The 12,496-nt window shown below is 40.0% G+C and overlaps 1 protein-coding gene across 4 annotated transcripts in view; it reads left to right on the top strand.

The window, feature by feature from the left end:
• Positions 1–32: 32 nt before the first annotated feature.
• The window catches only part of WDPCP (WD repeat containing planar cell polarity effector), a 495,763-nt gene continuing 483,299 nt past the window's right edge, over positions 33–12,496 (top strand). For all 4 annotated transcript variants that reach the window (XM_053586757.1, XM_053586756.1, XM_053586755.1 and 1 more), the window contains exon 1: positions 33–380. The gene's annotated coding sequence lies outside the window, so the exon portion shown is untranslated. The remainder of the gene's footprint in view (positions 381–12,496) is intronic.

The raw sequence follows: 12,496 nt of genomic DNA, 5'->3' as shown, positions 1-12,496 counted from the left end.
GGAGGCTAAGAGACCTTCCGCTGCGTAAAGGCAGCTCGACCCGGAAACAAATCTTTTTAAAAAAGCTATTCGTGCTGTAGAGGGTGGGTGGGGAGGAGTTTATATTTCTGGAGGACAGCACCGCTTCTCAGGTTGCTAAGCGACGAAGCGAGAGCGTGCGCACGCCGGGGCCGCTGGGTAGTACCTGAGGGAACTGTAGCGGCTGCAACTCCGAAACCCAGGGCGTCCAGCGAGCGCGCCGCTCCCTCCTGGGTCTTTCTTCCTTAGCGCCGAGTAGAAATTCTTTGCCTCAGGTAGTGTCCGGTGACGAGGCAAGGGGTGTGCGAGACGCTTTCCTCGAGGCGGCCGGCAGAAGCTCTTCTTTCCCATTCTGGAGGCAGGTGAGCCCTTTAGAGTTCGGAATACGGTTGTGCAGCGTCTCGCAATGATAACGCGCCGGTGCCTGCCAGTTCTGCGGTACTTTTTCTGCGCTGGATATTAGGGGCTGTGGGAAGGCAACAGTGTTCTGGAAGGCGTAGTGCCCTGGAGTTCGCCTCCCTCCTACACCTGGTGGTAAAACGCAGCTTTGGCAAAGTTAAGTCAGAAGTGTTTATTGAGCGTCTTCTTTGTGGTAGGTGAGCCCTTTCCTACCAGAAGCTTACAGTCCACGGATCTAAGTTTCTGTGAGCCCTCGTGAACGTTGGCCCTTCTGCCAATTCTATTTTGGAAACTGGATACGCTTTAAACTTTGACTCTTATAAATATACCAAACTTGCATTTTTGAGGAAAGAGTTGCAGTTGAATGGGAGGCATTGGTTGCATCATGTAGAGCCTCACCTCGTAAAACAAATTAATAGATTTTCATTTGAAATTAATCTTAAGGAAATTACTGTGCTTTCTGAAAGTTTGTTTCATGCGAATTTTAAAAAGAAGACGTGATGCTCTGGAATAGCATACACGTAATGGAAATGAATGATATTTGTATTAGATAATATTGTTAGAACCTCGGTTTTTTCTCTATGACTGGCAAGTGAATGCCCACTGAAGTCTTTCAATTTTTCTGGTTCAGTGTTTTTTTTTTTTTTTTTTTTTGAGACAGTCTCATTTTGTTGCCTCAGGTAGAGAGCTATGGCATCATAGCTCACAGAAACCTCAAACTGTTGGGCTCAAGCGATTCTCTTGCCTTAGCCTCCGGAGTAAGTGTGACTACAGGCGCCCACCGCAACACCCAGGTATTTTTTTTTTTTTTTTTTAGAGATGGGGTCTCGGTCTTGCTCAGGCTGGTCTGGAACTCCTGAGTTCCAGCAGTCCTCCCTCCTCGGTCTCCCAGTGTCTTAGGATTTGTTGTTTGTCTTTTGAGACAGTCACACTCAGTCGCCCTGAAGTTGAGTGCCTTGGCGTCATAGCTCACAGCAACTTCAAACTCTTGGGTTGGGGAGATCCTCTTGCCTCAGCCTCCAGAGTAGCTGGGACTACAGGTGCCCACCACAATGCGGGGTCTCCTGCTTGCTGAGGCTAGTCTGTTTCAGTTTTTGAGGATTTGCTGTTTTGGGAAAGAACTATAATGTTTGGTTTTCCTCTTTTGTCACTGTCCTTGTCAGTTCTTCCAAAAAAAAAATTTTTTTTTTTTAAGCTCCAATCTCTTTAACATTGGGGTCCCTGTGTTCCTTTTTGTCTATACTCAATCCCTAAATGACCTAATTTGTATTTGCATAGCTTCAACTGCTACCGCCATGTCAAAACTCCCAAATTCATGTATCTATTAGTATAGTAGTCCTGAATTCCGGACTCGTATGTGTGACTGCGTGTTATTTCCATGTGACTTTCTAATAACCTTTATTTCCACTATTTTACAGTGTTTTCCACTGAATAATTGTATATAGAAGTATTAACACTCTGTAATACGAATCACCTGACCTGCTCCCAATTCCAAGATGTTGGTTGTGGATAAGGTTATGAGATTCCGAACGGTAGAATATTAAAGAATCAGTTAGATGGAGACTACTTTGATACCTTCGTGAGGGGAATGTAGGGCAAGGGTTTCAGGATGTGTCACTCCATTAGGCTGTAGGTATTCAGTAATGAATAGGATACATTTCTGTATCCTTTTTGGAGCCCCCAGCATAGAATGTGACACATGTGTAAACATGTAAAGACAAGATAGCGTGTTGGTAGTAAAAGTTAAAAAATCAGTAGTTTTGGGCTACCTGGGCTTCAAAAAGGTGGTGTTGCTTGAATGCGAACAAATGGATATTTCTACCAGGCAGTTAAGGTAGGAGGTAGACTACATTTGCAATGTTGCAGGTCAGGTTTGGGTTGACAGTGAGAAAACATGCATACATGTTTCAAGTTCCTGATTTAAACATGTATACATACATGATTTAAATTCTGAATAATGAATTGTGATAATATTTCTGTCATAGTTCTAGGCTACTGTAACAAAATACTGAGGGGGTTAAACAACCATTTATTCTCATAGTTCTGGAGTCTTGGAATTTCAAGATAAGAATATCAGCAGATTTGGTTCTTGGTGAGGGCACACTTCCTGGTTTACTGATGATTGTCTTTTCCCTGTATCCTTAACATATGAATTTTGGGGGGATGAAAACATTTAGTCCATAACAGTATGTTATTTTTATACACTGTGTTTTTCTCTGTGTCCTTATCTGTAAGTTCTCCCCTTAAATGTTTGCCTGGTTTTATAATTTATACCTTCAGTTAGTATTACACAAACACTTATTTTTATTTATTTATTTTGAGACAGAGTTTCACTTTGTCACCCTTTGTAGAATGCTGTGGCATCACAGCTCAAAGCAACCTCAAACTCCTGGGCTCAAGTCATTGTCTTGCCTCAGCCCCCCAAGTAGCTGTGACTACAGATGCCTGCCACAGTGCCCAGCTAATTTTTTTTCAGACAGTCTCAAGCTGTCGCCCTGCATAGAGTGTTGTGGTGTCACAGTGCTGGGTTATTTTTTGGTTGTAGTTGTTGTTTGGCAGGCCTGGGCTGGATTCGAACCTGCCAGCTCCAGTGTATGTGGCTGGGGCCCTAGCAGCTTGAGTTACAGGCACCAAGCCAGTCCCTGGCTTGTTTTAGAGATCAGGTCTGGTTCTGGCTCAGGCTGGTCTCAAAATCCCCCCACCTTTGCCTTCCAGAGTGCTAGAATTACAGGTGTGAGCCACCACGCCCGGCCCAATGACTTCTTATTTTACCTAAAGATAAAGGAAATATTGAAAGGAAGACATTTTGATGACACTTGAGGCATCAAGGGTGATACAACAACAGCTCTGATGGCCATTCTAGGAATAGAGTTCTAAAATTACTTTGAAGGGTGGACTAGGCAAGGTATCGGTGCATAACTTCCCAAGGAGAGTACTTGGAAGGTGACTATTGTGATATTCAGCAAGGAGGTGGGTGGCACTTTTTCTAGAATAAGTTCACAAACTTAATTGTCAGCCCTCATATTTTGTGATGATAAACTAAGTCACATGAATTATTATTATTATTTTTTTTTCAGGTTTTATTATTATTTTTTTTTATTGTTGGGGATTCATTGAGGGTACAATAAGCCAGTTACACTGATTGCAATTGTTAGGTAAAGTCCCTCTTGCAATCATGTCTTGCCCCCATAAAGTGTGACACACACTAAGGCCCCACCCTCCTCCCTCCATCCCTCTTTCTGCTTCCCCCCCCCATAACCTTAATTGTCATTAATTGTCCTCATATCAAGATTGAGTACATAGGATTCATGCTTCTCCATTTTTGTGATGCTTTACTAAGAATAATGTCTTCCACTTCCATCCAGGTTAATACGAAGGATGTAAAGTCTCCATTATTTTTAATGGCTGAATAGTATTCCATGGTATACATATACCACAGCTTGTTAATCCATTCCTGGGTTGGTGGGCATTTAGGCTGTTTCCACATTTTGGCGATTGTAAATTGAGCTGCAATAAACAGTCTAGTACAAGTGTCCTTATGATAAAAGGATTTTTTTCCTTCTGGGTAGATGCCCAGTAATGGGATTGCAGGATCAAATGGGAGGTCTAGCTTGAGTGCTTTGAGGTTTCTCCATACTTCCTTCCAGAAAGGTTGTACTAGTTTGCAGTCCCACCAGCAGTGTAAAAGTGTTCCCTTCTCTCCACATCCACGCCAGCATCTGCAGTTTTGAGATTTTGTGATGTGGGCCATTCTCACTGGGGTTAGATGGTATCTCAGGGTTGTTTGATTTGCATTTCTCTAATATATAGAGATGATGAACATCTTTTCATGTGTTTGTTAGCCATTCGTCTGTCGACTTTAGAGAAAGTTCTATTCATGTCTCTTGCCCATTGATATAAGGGATTGTTGGCTTTTTTCATGTGGATTAATTTGAGTTCTCTATAGATCCTGGTTATCAAGCTTTTGTCTGATTGAAAATATGCAAATATCCTTTCCCATTGTGTAGGTTGTCTCTTTGCTTTGGTTATTGTCTCCTTAGCTGTACAGAAGCTTTTCAGTTTAATGAAGTCCCATTTGTTTATTTTTGTTGTTGTTGCAATTGCCATGGAAGTCTTCTTCATGAAGTCTTCCCCCAGGCCAATATCTTCCAGTGTTTTTCCTATGCTTTCTTTGAGGATTTTTATAGTTTCATGCCTTAAATTTAAGTCCTTTATCCATCTTGAATCAATTTTTGTGAGTGGGGAAAGGTGTGGGTCCAGTTTCAATCTTTTACATGTAGACATCCAGTTCTCCCAACACCATTTATTGAATAGGGAGTCTTTCCCCCAAGGTAAGTTCTTGTTTGGTTTATCAAAGATTAGGTGGTTGTAAGATGTTAGTTTCATTTCTTGGTGTTCAATTCGATTCCAAGTGTCTATGTCTCTGTTTTTGTGCCAGTACCATGCTGTCTTGAGCACTATGGCTTCGTAGTACAGACTAAAATCTGGTATGCTGATGCCCCCAGCTTTATTTTTGTTACTAAGAACTGCCTTAGCTATACGGGGTTTTTTCCGGTTCCATACAAAACGCAGAATCATTTTTTCCAAATCTTGAAAGTACGATGTAGGTACTTTGATAGGAATGGCATTGAATAGGTAGATTGCTTTGGGAAGTGTAGACATTTTAACAATGTTGATTCTTCACATCCATGAGCATGGTATGTTCTTCCATTTGTTAATATCCTCTGCTATTTCCTTTCTGAGGATTTCATAGTTTTCTTTATAGAGGTCCTTCACCTCCTTCGTTAGGTATATTCCTAGGTATTTCATTTTCTTTGAAACTATGGTGAAGGGAGTTGTGTCCTTAATTATCTTCTCATCTTGACTGTTATTGGTGCACAAAGGCTACTGACTTGTGGACATTGATTTTATATCCTGAAACATTACTGTATTTTTTGATGACTTCTAGGAGTCTTGTGGTTGAGTCTTTGGGGTTCTCTAAGTATAAGATCATGTCATCAGCAAAGAGGGAGAGTTTGACCTCCTCTGCTCCCATTTGGATTCCCTTTATTTCCTTGTCTTGCCTAATTGTATTGGCTAGAACTTCCAGCACTATGTTGAATAGTAAAGGTGACAGAGGACAACCTTGTCCGGTTCCAGTTCTAAGAGGAAAAGCTTTCAGTTTTACTCCATTCAGTAAAATATTGGCTGTGGGTTTGTCATAGATAGCTTCAATCCGTTTTAGAAATTTGCCACCTATGCCTATACTCTTCAGTGTTCTAATTAGAAAAGGATGCTGGATTTTATCAAATGCTTTTTCTGCATCTATTGAGAGGATCATATGATCTTTATTTTTGCCTCTGTTAATATGGTGGATAACGTTTATGGACTTGCGTATGTTAAACCAGCCTTGCATCCCTGGGATGAAGCCTACTTGATCATGATGAATGACTTTTTTGATGATAAGCTGTAATCTATTGGCTAGGATTTTGTTGAGAATTTTTCCATCTATATTCATGAGTGAGAATGGTCTGAAATTCTCCTTTTTGTTTGGGTCTTTTCCTGGTTTTGGTATCAGGGTGATGTTTGCTTCATAGAATGTGTTGGGGAGGATTCCTTCTTCCTCAGTTTTTTGGAATAATTTCTGCAGTACAGGAATAAGCTCTTCCTTGAAGGTTTGATAGAATTCTGGAGTGAAGACATCTGGACCAGGGCATTTTTTAGTTGGAAGCTTTTTTATTGTTTCTGTGATCTCAGTGCTTGAAATTGGTCTGTTCAGGAGGTCTATTTCTTCCTGGCTAAGTCTAGGGAGAGGGTGTGATTCCAAATATTGATCCATTTCCTTCACATTGTCAAATTTCTGGGCATAGAGTTTCTGGTAGTATTCAGAGATGATCTCTTGTATCTCTGTGGGATCAGTTATTATTTCCCCTTTATCGTTTCTGATTGAGGTTATTAGAGATTTTACTTTTCTATTTCTAGTTAGTCTGGCCAATGGTTTATCTATTTTATTTATTTTTTCAAAAAACCAACTCCTTGTTTCATTAATTTTCTGAATGATTCTTTTGTTTTCAATTTCATTGATCTCTGATTTGATTTTGGATATTTCTTTTCTTCTACCGAGTTTAGGCTTAGATTGTTCTTCTTTTTCCAATTCCATAAGATCTCTTGTGAGATTGTTGATGTGCTCTCTTTCTGTTTTTCGAATGTAGGCATCTAAAGCGATGAATTTTCCTCTCAAAACTGCTTTTGCAGTATCCCACAGGTTTTGGTAGCTTGTGTCTTCATTGTTGTTATGCTCAAGGAAGTTAATGATTTCCTGTTTTATTTCTTCCTGCACCCATCTGTTATTCAACAGAAGATTGTTTAATTTCCATGCCTTTGGGTGGGGTTGAGCATTTTTGTTAGAGTTGAGTTCCACCTTTAGTGCCTTATGGTCTGAAAAGATACAAGGTAAAATTTCAATTCTGTTGATTCTGTTGATATTTGTTTTGTGTCCCAGGATATGATCAATTTTGGAGAATGTTCCATGGGGTGATGAGAAGAATGTATATTCTTTATCTTTGGGGTGGAGAGTTCTGTATGCGTCTATCAAGCATAGTTGTTCTAGGGTCTCATTTAAATCTCTTATATCTTTGTTTAATTTCTGTTTAGAGGATCTGTCCAGCTCTGTAAGAGGTGTGTTAAAGTCCCCTGTTATGATGGTATTATCAGATATCATATTGCTCAGACTGAGTAAGGTCTGCTTCAAGAATCTGGGAGCATTTAAATTGGGTGCATAAATATTTAGAATTGAAATGTCTTCTTGTTGTAGTTTTCCCTTGACCAATATAAAGTGACCATCTTTGTCTTTTTTGACTTTAGTTGCTTTAAATCCACATGTATCTGAAAATAAGATTGCAACTCCTCTTTTCTTCTGAATTCCATTTGCCTGAAAAATTGTCTTCCAACCCTTGACTCGGAGCTTTAATTTGTCTTTTGAAGCCAGGTGTGTTTCTTGCAGACAGCAAATGGATGGCTTGTGTTTTTTAATCCAGTCAGCCAATCTATGTCTCTTCAGTGGGGAATTCAAGCCATTAACATTTATTGAGATAATTGATAAGTGTGGTAGTATTCTATTCGTCTTATTTTGTGAGAGTCCATTGCTTAGTTTTATCTTTTGCATCAGTGTGGCAGTTAGGTTCTGTCCTTTGGTTTCTGAGTTCTTACTTTGCTGCTGATCCATTGTGGCGGTCAGTGTGCAGAACAGGTTGAAGTATTTCCTGTAGAGCTGGTCTTGTTGTGGCGAATTTCCTCAATGTTTGTATATCCGTAAATGATTTGATTTCTCCGTCAATTTTGAAGCTTAGCTTAGCAGGGTACAGAATTCTGGGCTGAAAATTGTTCTGTTTAAGTAGATTAAAGGTAGATGACCATTGTGTTCTTGCTTGGAAAGTTTCATTAGAGAAGTCCGCGGTCACTCTGATGGATTTGCCCCTGTCGGTCAACTGGCGCTTACTCCTGGCAGCTTGCAGAATCTTTTCTTTTGTCTTGACTTTGGACAGGTTCATCACAATGTGTCTTGGAGAAGCTCGGTTAGAGTTGAGGCGACCCGGGGTCCGATAGCCCTCTGAAAGCAGTGTGTCAGAATCTTTGGTGATGCTTGGGAAATTTTCTTTTATAATATTCTCTAGTATGGCTTCCATTCCTCTGGGGCATTTTTCTTCCCCTTCTGGAATTCCTATAACTCGTATGTTGGAACGCTTCATAAAGTCCCATAATTCTGACAGTGAACGTTCTGCTTTCTCTCTCTTCTTTTCTGCCTCTTTTACTGTCCGAGTTATCTCAAGAACTTTGTCTTCTACCTCTGAAATTCTTTCTTCTGCATGGTCTAACCTGTTGCTAATACTTTCCATTGCATCTTTAAGTTCCCTGATTGACTGTTTCAGTTCCTTCAAGTCTGCTATATCCTTTTTGTATTCTTCATATCATTCATCTCTTATTTGATTCTGTTTTTGGATTTCCTTTTGGTTATTTTCCACTTTATTAGCAGTTTCCTTCATTGTTTCCATCATTTCTTTCATTGTTTTCAACATGTGTATTCTAAATTCCCTTTCTGTCATCCGTAACATTTCTGTACTGGTGGAATCATCTGCAGTATCTACCTCATGGTCCCTTGGTGGGGTTGTTCTAGACTGGTTCTTCATGTTGCCTGGAGTTTTCTGCTGATTCTTCCTCATGAGTGATTTCTTTTATCTGTTTCCTTGCCCTAATTTTCCTTTCACTTCCTCTTGCTCTTTAAGTTCTTGTGCCTGTGGACTAAGGGTTACAGGACCAGAAGGGTGAGAAGGTTGAAGAGCAAAAAAAGGGGATGAAAGAAAGGAGGACCGAGTGATACCAAAAAAAAGAAAGATAGAGAAAGGAGAGGGGGTGGGTATAAGGAATATTGACAAAAAGGAGAGAGGCACAGAAAGAGGGAGACAGGGCAATATAGGTGTACAGTAGGGTACTTTGACACAACCTTAAAAAAACCCACCTTCTGGGGGTGCCCAGTTGCGTGGTTCCCTTGAGGTCAGCAGCTCTTTGCTAACCTGATCAGACACAGTACCCCACCTCCACCAAGTAGAGCGGAAAGACAAAAATGCTATAAATCAAACCAAAAGAAGCAAACAGAAAACTTTACGGGGATAAAATTGGGTGAAAAACCAAATTATATTGGTAGAAACACTAGCAAAAATGAAGTTGAAGTTATTAAAAAAGGCAGCAATGGGAAATTATAATTAAACTAGGAAAATTGGGAAAGAAAAAGGGATCTGTGTGGGAAAGATTGAAATTAAAAAAACAAAAGAAGATCAGCAACGTCAAAATAAAGAAACCAAAAAAACAACCAAACAAAAAAAAAAAAAGAAAAAAATACACAACCAAAAACAAAGCAGTTTGTATATGTTATTGAATATTGTCTGGGCAACATGTGGTCTTCTGGGGTATGAGATGTTAGTCACAGTTCTGATACGACCGGAGGCTGCTGATTTCTCAAACCCCAGCAGGTAGACACTCTAAATCTCTCTTCAGCCTACTTAAAAGGCACTTTGAACTTGTAAACTTGCTGAGCAGAAGCTTTCCCAGCTTTGTCGCTGGAACCGCTGCTGAAGTGGCTATCCACTTACCCAGTGTGCCAAAACCGGTCTCACTCTGCCCCTGAGGGTTAGGGCTGCAAGGTGGCTCAGAACCCACCCTTAGGCTACTTGGTTGCTGGGTTACCAGCTCCCACCTGTTTCTAGCTCTGCGACCCTGAGGGCGGAGCTTGCCGGGGCAGATCACTGACAATGGATCCGTGTGACCCACCGCCAAACACTATTAGCTCCGTCTGGCTCAGCGGCTCAGACTGGGGCCCTAGACAACAGCCAAAGTTCTCCGCACTCCCGCTCAGGCCTTCCCCAAGGCAGTTCAACTCAGTGCCAAGTCCAAGGACATCAAAACAGTTCACAGGTAAGGCCTTTCTGGTTTGCAGTCTCACTGCTACTGAACTTACAGTTGTGGGCCGGTTTAGACGGATTGAACACACGCGACCACTTGCCGGTTTTCCACTGTTTTAGTCCTCCTCTTGGGGTCCAGAAGTCTCTCGCTGACTCCCTGTATCTTCATAGGAGTGATGATAGGCAGTTCCCACCAGCCAGAGATGCGTGGAGTCCTATCTCCCCAGACTCACGGTGCCCAGATGCAAGGATGCTGTTACTCGGCTGCCATCTTGCTCCACCTGTCACATGAATTATTAATTAATAATAAAAAATAGAAAAATCAGTTAATACCTTTTCCTATTCCCTACTAAACTAGAAATTATGAAAACTTCGTTCACTACTAATTGCTTCACATGTCAAATAATATTGCTATGTAAACACAAACATTTATCATTTTTTCTATAAAGAATAAAGACCAATTATGCCCATTGCTTAAAGAATTGAGATGTATAAAAAGACTCTGAAATGGGTCAATTTATGGTTTGTGACAAGTGGAAGAGAGTCAGAAGAGGTTGACCTTGGCCAGTAATGTCAGTATGGGTTGCAGCAGGGATAAGAGAGTAAGGAAAAAACAAAGCTGTTGAATGTGAAGAATCAACATACTGAAATGATGGCTAAAGGTTGTAAAGAGACAAAATTACAGTGAATTTAGTTATAGATTAATTGGCTTATATTTATGATTCATGAATTGGGACAGCCTTTATTTTACAAGATAGAATGAGAACTCCCAATGGACAGTGGCAGAACAGTGGGTTTTGTAAGGTAAGAGCAGGGAACCAGAATAATAGGGAAAAAAGTCTGAGTTTTCATTAACTCATATGGCAGGAAAAAGGATTGAAGGCTGTTAACACATCTGGACAAACTTTTGTCACACTGCTCTGGGGCCCAACAGACTTTGTCCATTGTATGTTCTCCAAGCCCATTCCCCTAAAAATCAGTTACTATCCCCTTAAAATCATCCACATTCTCCTATTTTTCTTTTCCTTTTGAGGAAGGGTATAGAAGCATCTGTGCCATTGAGTTATTGGGTAATCATACTCCTGCAATTCCTCATACTGTATGTGTTAAAATAAATTTTGTATGTCTTTTCTTCTATTAAAACTCCCTCTTTTTTAAAACTTCTGCTTACTTTCTTTGAAGGGTTAAAGCCAAGAGAGGGGCTTCCTTATCCTGAAAAACTCTTGTTTTCAGGAAAGACTAGTCAGCTTTGGGATCTACCTACTTCCTTAGTTTTAATTTTATTATGTGACGTTTAGCTTGAGTGACTCCATATTGGTTTGACATGGTCTGTTAGGGCTTAGTGTAAGACCTAAGTCCAAAACAGTGGTTTCCCATATGTTTTGTTTAACGAGGGGGAGGAAAAACATTGAACAAACATTCATTTGCATTACACATCTGAAACTTTAGTAAACTATTTGGTGTTGTACAAACATGTCCTGCAGTTTTCTGCCTCCATATTTTATGTGCACATTTTCCTCAGGTACCAGCTCATCCTCTGTATATTCCTATTAAAATCCATTCCAGAAGGCTCTCTTCAACTGCTTTGGTCTTTATGAAACCTTTCTTTTTTTCCTTTTTTTTTTTTTTTTCCTAAATCTACTTTACTATGGAAAATTTCAAACATATACAAAATATCTTGGTATTTCATCTAACTTCAATGGTTAATAACATATTGCCAATCTTTTTCCTTTTTTTCTTTTTTATTAAATCATAACATTGATGCATTTATGGGGTTCAAGTACTGCTTTTTTCACATTTACAATGTGAAATGCATTTATGGGGTTCAGTGTACTGCTTTGATATACAATGTGAAATGCTTACATTGAACTAAGTAATCCATCACAATTATACTCATTTCTTGTTTTGAAATGTACCATTGCATCATGTACATTAGGTAAGGTCCCCCCAGATACCCTCCTTCTTCCCATATCCCCCTTCCCCTCCCCTCTCTCCCCTCTTCCCTTCTACTTTTTGGACTATAGTTACGTTTTTCCATTCATATGAATGTATAGGCGATTGTATATTGATTTCATAGTAGTATTGAGTACATTGGATACCTTTTTCCCATTCTTGAGATACTTTACTAAGAGGAATATGTTCCAGCTCCATCCAGGTAAACACAAAAGATGTGAAGTCTCCATCTTTTTTGTGGCTGCATAGTATTCCATGGTGTACATATACCACAATTTGTTAATCCATTCATGGGTTGATGGGCAATTGGGCTGCTTCCATGTCTTGACTGTTATGAATTGGGCTGCAGTAAACATTCTGGTGCAAATGTCTTTGTTGTGAAATAATTTTTGATCATCTGGGTATGTATCTAGTAGAGGAATTGCAGGATTGAATGGTAGGTCTACTTTTAGTTCCTTGAGTGTTCTCTAAACTTCTTTCCAAAAAGGTTGTATTAACTTGCATTCCCACCACCAGTGTAGAAGTGTTCCATTCTTTCTGCATCCATGCTAACATCTGTAGTTTTGGGATTTTGTGATGTGGGCTAATCTTACTGGAGTTTAGATGATATCTCAAAGTGGTTTTGATTTGCATTTCTCTGATGATTAAGGATGATGAGCATTTTTTTCATGTGTTTGTAGGCCATGCACCTG

This window comes from Nycticebus coucang, chromosome 4 (assembly GCF_027406575.1).
Source record: "Nycticebus coucang isolate mNycCou1 chromosome 4, mNycCou1.pri, whole genome shotgun sequence".
Taxonomy (NCBI): Eukaryota; Metazoa; Chordata; class Mammalia; order Primates; family Lorisidae; genus Nycticebus; species Nycticebus coucang.
This window is presented reverse-complemented; position numbering and strand designations above follow the sequence as displayed.